The sequence below is a fragment of the Arachis ipaensis genome, chromosome B9 (genome assembly GCF_059453495.1).
Source record: "Arachis ipaensis isolate K30076 ecotype BB chromosome B9, ASM5945349v1, whole genome shotgun sequence".
Lineage (NCBI taxonomy): Eukaryota > Viridiplantae > Streptophyta > Magnoliopsida > Fabales > Fabaceae > Arachis > Arachis ipaensis.
Genome location: NC_142444.1, coordinates 58,282,315 through 58,289,300, shown reverse-complemented (window position 1 = coordinate 58,289,300; position 6,986 = coordinate 58,282,315). Strand labels below are relative to the sequence as shown.

Here is a 6,986-nt window from a genome sequence, read left to right as displayed (position 1 = left end):
CAGTGGAAGATCCTCATCAGTTCTTAGCTGAATTCTTGCAAATCTGTGACACTGTCAAGACCAATGGGGTTGATCCCGAGGTCTACAGACTTATGCTCTTCCCTTTTTCTGTAAGAGACAGAGCTAGGATATGATTGGATTCACAACCTAAGGAAAGCCTGAACTCTTGGGAAAAGCTAGTCAATGCCTTCTTGGCAAAGTTCTTTCCACCTCAAAAATTGAGTAAGCTTAGAGTAGAAGTCCAAACCTTCAGACAGAAGGAAGGTGAATCCCTCTATGAAGCTTGGAAAAGATACAAGCAATTGATCAGAAGGTGTCCTTCTGACATGCTTTCAGAATGGAGCATCATAGGTATCTTCTATGATGGTCTGTCTGAACTGTCCAAGATGTCATTGGACAGCTCTGCTGGAGGATCTCTTCATCTGAAGAAGACGCCTGCAGAAGCTCAGGAACTCATTGAAATGGTTGCAAATAACCAATTCATGTACACTTCTGAAAGGAACCCTATGAATAATGAGACAATTCAGAAGAAAGGAGTTCTTGAGATTGATACCCTGAATGCCATATTGGCTCAGAACAAAATATTGACTCAGCAAGTCAATATAATTTCTCAAAGTCTATCTGGAATGCAAGCAGCAACATTCAGTACCAAAGAAGCTTCATCTGAAGAAGAAGCTTATGATCCTAAGAACCCAGCAATGGAAGAGGTGAATTACATGGGAGAATCCTATGGAAACACCTATAATCCTTCATGCAGAAATCATCCAAACCTCTCATGGAAGGATCAACAAAGGCCTCAACAAGGCTTCAACAACAATAATGGTGGAAGAAATAGGTTTAGCAATGGCGAACCCTTTCCATCATCTTCTCAGCAACAAACATAGAATTCCAAGCAGAACCACTCTGAATTAGCAACTGTAGTCTCTGATTTAATTAAAAGCACTCAAAGTTTCATGAGTGAAACAAGGTCCTCCATTAGAAATTTGGAGGCACAAGTGGGTCAGATGAGTAAGAAAGTTACTAATCTCCCTCCTAGTACTCTTCTAAGCAACACAGAAGAGAATCCAAAAGGAGAGTGCAAGGCCATCAACATAACCCACACGGCTAAACCTGGAGAGGAGGAAGAGGTAGTGATCTCCACTGAGGAAGACCTCAATGGACATCCACTGGCCTCCAAGGAGTCCCTTAATAAGGAACCATGGGAATCTGAGGCTCACACTGAGACCATAAAGATTCCATTGAATTTAATTTTGCTATTCATGAGCTCTGATGAGTATTCTTCCTCTGAAGAGGATGAAGATGTTACTGAAGAACAAGTTGCTAAGTACCTTGGAGCAATCATGAAGCTAATTGCCAAGCTATTTGGTAATGAGACTTGGGAGGATGAACCCCCCTTGTTCACCAAGGAACTGGATGATTTGACTAGGCAGAAATTACCTCTGAAGAGACAAGTTCCTGGAAAGTTCTCAATACCTTGTACCATAGGCACCATGACCTTTGAGAAGGCTCTGTGTGACCTAGGGTCAAGCATAAACCTCATGCCTCTCTCTGTAATGGAGAAGCTAGGGATCCTTGAGGTACAAGCTGCAAGAATCTCACTAGAGATGGCAGACAATTCAAGAAAATAGGCTTATGGACTTGTAGAGGATGTCTTGATAAAGGTTGAAGACCATTACATCCCTGCTGATTTCATAATCCTAGATACTGGGAAGTGTATAGATGAATCCATCATCCTTGGCAGACCCTTCCTAGCCACAGCAAAAGCTGTGATTGATGTTGACAGAGGAGAATTGGTCCTTCAAGTGAATGAGGACTCCCTTGTGTTTAAGGCTCAAAGATCTCCCTCTGTAACCATGGAGAGGAAGCATGAAAAGCTTCTCTCAATGCAGAGTCAAATAGATCCCCCACATTCAAACTCTAAGTTTGGTGTTGGGAGGCCATCATCATGCTCTGAGTATCTGTGAGGCTCCATGAGAGCCCACTGTCAAGCTATTGACATTAAAGAAGCGCTTGTTGGGAGGCAACCCAATTTTATTATATCTATTTATTTTCTATTATTATTTTATGTTTTCTGTAGGTTGATGATCATGTGAAGTCACAAAAACAACTGAAAAAGTAAAAACAGAATGAAAAATGGTATTAAAAACAGCACACCTTGGAGGAGAAGCTTGCTGGCGTTTAAACGCCAGTAAGGGTAGCAGAATAGGCGTTAAACGCCCAGTCTGGCACCATTCTGGGCGTTTAACACTAGAAATGGGCACTAGACTGGCGTTTAACGCCAGAAAGGGGCACAGAGCTGGCATTTAACACCAGAAAAGGGCACAGAGCTGGCATTAAATGCCAGAAAGGGGAGAAAAGCTGGCGTTAAACGCCAAAAAATGGGCAGGAACCTAGCGTTTAATGCCAGGATTGGCAAGCAAGGGGCGTTTACACGTCACATGGTGCAGGGATGAGAAATCCTTGACACCTCAGGATCTGTGGACCCCACAGGATCCCTACCTACCTCATCTCTCTCTCTCTTCTGCACACCTTCCCATAACACCTTTCCCCAAATACCCTTCACCAATCACCTCAATACCTCTTCCCCAAATACCCCTCACCTATCAAATCCTACCCTCTTCTCCATAATCTCTTCACCAATCCACATCCATCCATCATAAAACCCCACCTACCTTACTGTTCAAATTCAAACCAATTTCCCTCCCAAACCCACCCATACATGGCCGAACCTTACCCTCTCTCCGCTCCTATATAAACCTATCTTTACCCCTTCATTTTCACACATCTTAAACACTACTTCTCTCCTTTGGCCGAAACACTAACACCCTCCATCTCCTCTATTTCTTCTTCCTCTACTCTCTTTCTTCTTCTTTTGCTCGAGGACGAGCAAACCTTCTAAGTTTGGTGTGGTAAAAGCGTTGCTTTTTATTTTTTCATAACCATTTATGGCACCTAAGGCCAGAGAAACCTCTAGAAAGAGGAAAGGGAAGGCAAAAGCCTCCACCTCTGAGTTATGGGAGATGGAGAGATTTATCTCAAGGGTGCATCAAGACCACTTCTATGAAGTTGTGGCCAAGATGAAGGTGATCTCCGAGGTCCCTTTCAAGCTCAAAAAGGGTGAATATCCGGAGATCCGACATGAGATTCGAAGAAGAGGTTGGGAAATTCTCACCAACCCCATTCAACAAGTTGGGATCTTAATGGTTCAAGAGTTCTATGCCAATGCATGGATCACCAAGAACCATGATCAAAGTGTGAACTCGGACCCTAAGAATTGGCTTATAATGGTTCGGGAGAAATGCTTAGATTTCAGTCCGAAAAATGTAAGTTTGGCATTCAACTTGCCCATGATGCAAGGAGATGCACACCCCTATACTAGAAGGGTCAACTTTGATCAAAGGTTGGACCGAGTCCTCATGGACATTTGTGAAGAAGGCGCTCAATAGAAGAGAGATTCAAGAGGGAAGCCGATTCTACTAAGAAGGCATGACCTCAAGCCCGTGGCTAGGGGATGGTTGGAATTCATCCAACGCTCAATCATTCCCACTAGCAACCGGTCTGAAGTTACTATAGACCGGGCTATCATGATCCATAGCATCATGATTGGAGAGGAAGTAGAAGTTCATGAGGTTATATCCCTAGAACTCTACAAGGTGGCGGACAAGTCCTCTACTTTGTCAAGGTTAGCCTTTCCTCATCTCATTTGTCACCTTTGCAATTCAGCTGGAATTGACATAGAGGAAGACATCCTCATTGATGAGGACAAGCCCATCACTAAGAAAAGGATGGAGCAAACAAGAGATCCCACTCATGGGCAAGAGCATGAGGAAATTCCTCATCATGAAATCCCTGAGATGTCCCAAGGGATGTATTTTCCTCCACAAAACTATTGGGAGCAAATTAACACCTCCCTAGGAGAATTGAGTTCCAATATGGGACAACTAAGGGTAGAGCACCAAGAGCATTCTATCCTCCTCCATGAAATTACAGAAGACCAAAGAGTCATGAGAGAGGAGCAACAAAGGCAAGGAAGAGACATTGAGGAGCTCAAGCACTCCATAAGATCTTCAAGAGGAAGAACAAGCCGCCATCACTAAGGTGGACCCGTTCTTTAATTTCCTTGTTCTTTATTTTCTGTTTTTCGAATTTTTATGATTTATGTTTATCTATGTCTGTATCTTCATTACATGATCATTAGTGTCTTAGTGTCTATGCCTTAAATCTATGAGTGTCCTATGAATCCATCGCCTTTCTTAAATAAAAAATATTTTAATTGCAAAAGAATAAGAAGTACATGAATTTCGAATTTTAAAACAGTTTAATTATTTTGATGTGGTGGCAATACTCTTTGTTTTCTGAATGATGCTTGAACAGTGCATATTTTTGAATTTTTTGTTTATGAATGTTAAAATTGTTGGCTCTTGAAAGAATGATGAAAAAGGGAGAAATGTTATTGATAATCTGAAAAATTATTAAAAAATGATTCTTGAAGCAAGAAAAAGCAGTGGAAAGCTTGCAGAAAAAAATACATGCAAAAAAAAAAAGAGAGAAAGAAAAAGCAAGCAGAAAAAGCCAATAGCCCTTTAAACCAAAATGCAAGGGTAAAATAAAAAAGGATCCAAGGCTTTGAGCATCAGTGGATAGGAGGGCCCATAGGAATAAAATCCTGGCCTAAGCGGCTAAACCAAGCTGTCCCTAACCATGTGCTTGTGGCGTGAAGGTGTCAAGTGAAAACTTGAGACTGAGCGGTTAAAGTCATAGTCCAAAGCAAAAAGAGTGTGCTTAAGAGCTCTGAAAACCTTTAATTGGGGACTCTAGCAAAGCTGAGTCACAATCTGAAAAGGTTCACCCAGTTATGTGTCTGTGGCATTTATGTATTCGGTGGTATTACTGGAAAACAAAATGCTTAGGGTCATGGCCAAGACTCATAAAGTAACTGTGTTCAAGAATCAACATACTGAACTAGGAGAATCAATAACACTATCTAAATTCTGAGTTCCTATAGATGCCAATCATTCGAAACTTCAAAGGATAAAGTGAGATGCTGATGCACATAAACTAGTTATGCTACGATTTAGGAAATTGCACGATCGGCAAAATTCCTTCCGGCAAGTGCACCGGTTATCGTCGTCAAGTAAAAACTCACAATAGAGTGAGGTCGAATCCCACAAGGATTGGTTGATTGAGCAATTCGGATTATAAGTGTGTTCTAGTTGAGCGGAATCAAGAATTGAGATGAGAATTGCGGAATGTAAAATTGGCGGGAAAAGTAAATGACAAGAAAATTAAATGGCCGAATCTTAAATTGCATGAATTAAAGAGCAGAATGTAAATTGCTGAAATTAAAAGGGAATGGGGGTGATTGCAAGAATTGAATTGCAGAATGTAAAGAGAAAGTAAAATCAGAAATGGGGAATTCATTGGGTTTAGGAGATATTGAAATCTCCGAATCAAAACATGTATATCTCTTCCTCAACCAATGCATTCATTGAATTTTGCTTGGCAATCTTATATGATTGGATCCCAATTCCTTGGCTCACCAATGCTCTCTAAAAACAAACAAATTCCCAATCCCTTGGTTTAAATGTTCATAAGAAGAGATGATGCTTGATCACTGATTATACCACACAATTTCATGAACCACAATTTGGTAGGATTACATGTCACAATATCCATCCAAACCCCAATCCAATCCACTGTGAGAAAGCTTCTCTAGCATGAATCCTCCATTCCTTTCCCAAGGCTCCGAAGGATTCCAAGTATGAGTAGTCTCTTTCCCAAGACAACTACTCAATGGAATTAGATCGAGAAGCTTTCTAACAAAATTCAAGAGAAAAGATTGAAGAAGAAGATAAACTATTATTGATTCATTGAATTACAATAGAGCTCCCTAACCCAATGAAAGGGGGTTTAGTGAATCATAGCTCTGAATTCAATTACAAAGAAAAGGAAAAACTAGCTCCCAGTGAAAGTAAAGTCCCCTCTAACTTAACTTCTATCCTATTTATACACTTTCTATATTGAGCTTCAGTTGTGCTTCTTGGGCTTTGAGGCCTCTCCTTGCTTTCCTTTTGCCTTGGGTTTATGATCCATAATCTTGATGAGGTTGTTGATCCAAGTCCTGTAACATTTATTGAGCCAACTTAGTGATAATCAAATAATGACACATGACTCAACAAATTGAGATTTCAAACTCATCAATCCTTCAGGCCCAATCCCATAAACCATGATATTCAATTGGGTTTCATACCAAAGTAAGTTTAAGTTAATAATTGTGCTCAAAGACTAACTTAAATCACAATATTTTTGGCCCAGAAACCCTTTTCAAGAGTGGCGTTTAAGTTGTAGTTTAAGCTTAAACTGCAACTTAAACGCCAGATACTTCCAGTGAGGCCATTTGTAAAAGCACGTTTAAGCTTCAGTTAAGGTTAAACTGAAGCTTAAACGTGGAAATGGAAGAATGGTAGCCCTGGAGAGTAATGTAGTCGAACACGTTTAACCTCCAGTTTAAGGTTAAACTGGAGGTTAAACGTGGAAAAGGAATGAGGCATCCTGGAGGTCGAACACGTTTAACCTCCAGTTTGAGGTCAAACTGGAGGTTAAACGTGGAAGCTTGGAATGGTGGCCCTGGAGGTGTCGAACACGTTTAACCTCCAGTTTGGGGTCAAACTGGAGGTTAAACGTGGAGGTGGAGAGAGCAACCCTGGAGTGGAGAAACTATCGAACACGTTTAACCTCCAGTTTGAGGTCAAACTGGAGGTTAAACGTGGAAGCTTGGAGAGAGCAACCCTGGAGTGGAGAAACTATCGAACACGTTTAAGCTCCAGTTTGAGTCAAACTGGAGCTTAAACGTGGAATGGCCCCTGGTACTCTTCCTGGTTCTGGCGTTTAACCTCCAGTTTGAGGTCAAACTGGAGGTTAAACGTGGAACTCCTCCCTGGGTGGCTTACTCATTCTGGCGTTTAACCTCCAGTTTGAGGTCAAAC

At 41.3% G+C, this 6,986-nt stretch overlaps 1 non-coding gene across 1 annotated transcript; it reads right to left on the bottom strand.

Annotated features, from left to right (window-relative positions):
* Nucleotides 1–224: 224 nt before the first annotated feature.
* LOC148544773 (small nucleolar RNA R71) lies at nucleotides 225–332 on the bottom strand. Its single transcript, XR_015901772.1, has one exon. It is a non-coding gene; the product is annotated as a small nucleolar RNA R71 (small nucleolar RNA).
* Between the last annotated feature and the right edge of the window lie 6,654 nt (nucleotides 333–6,986).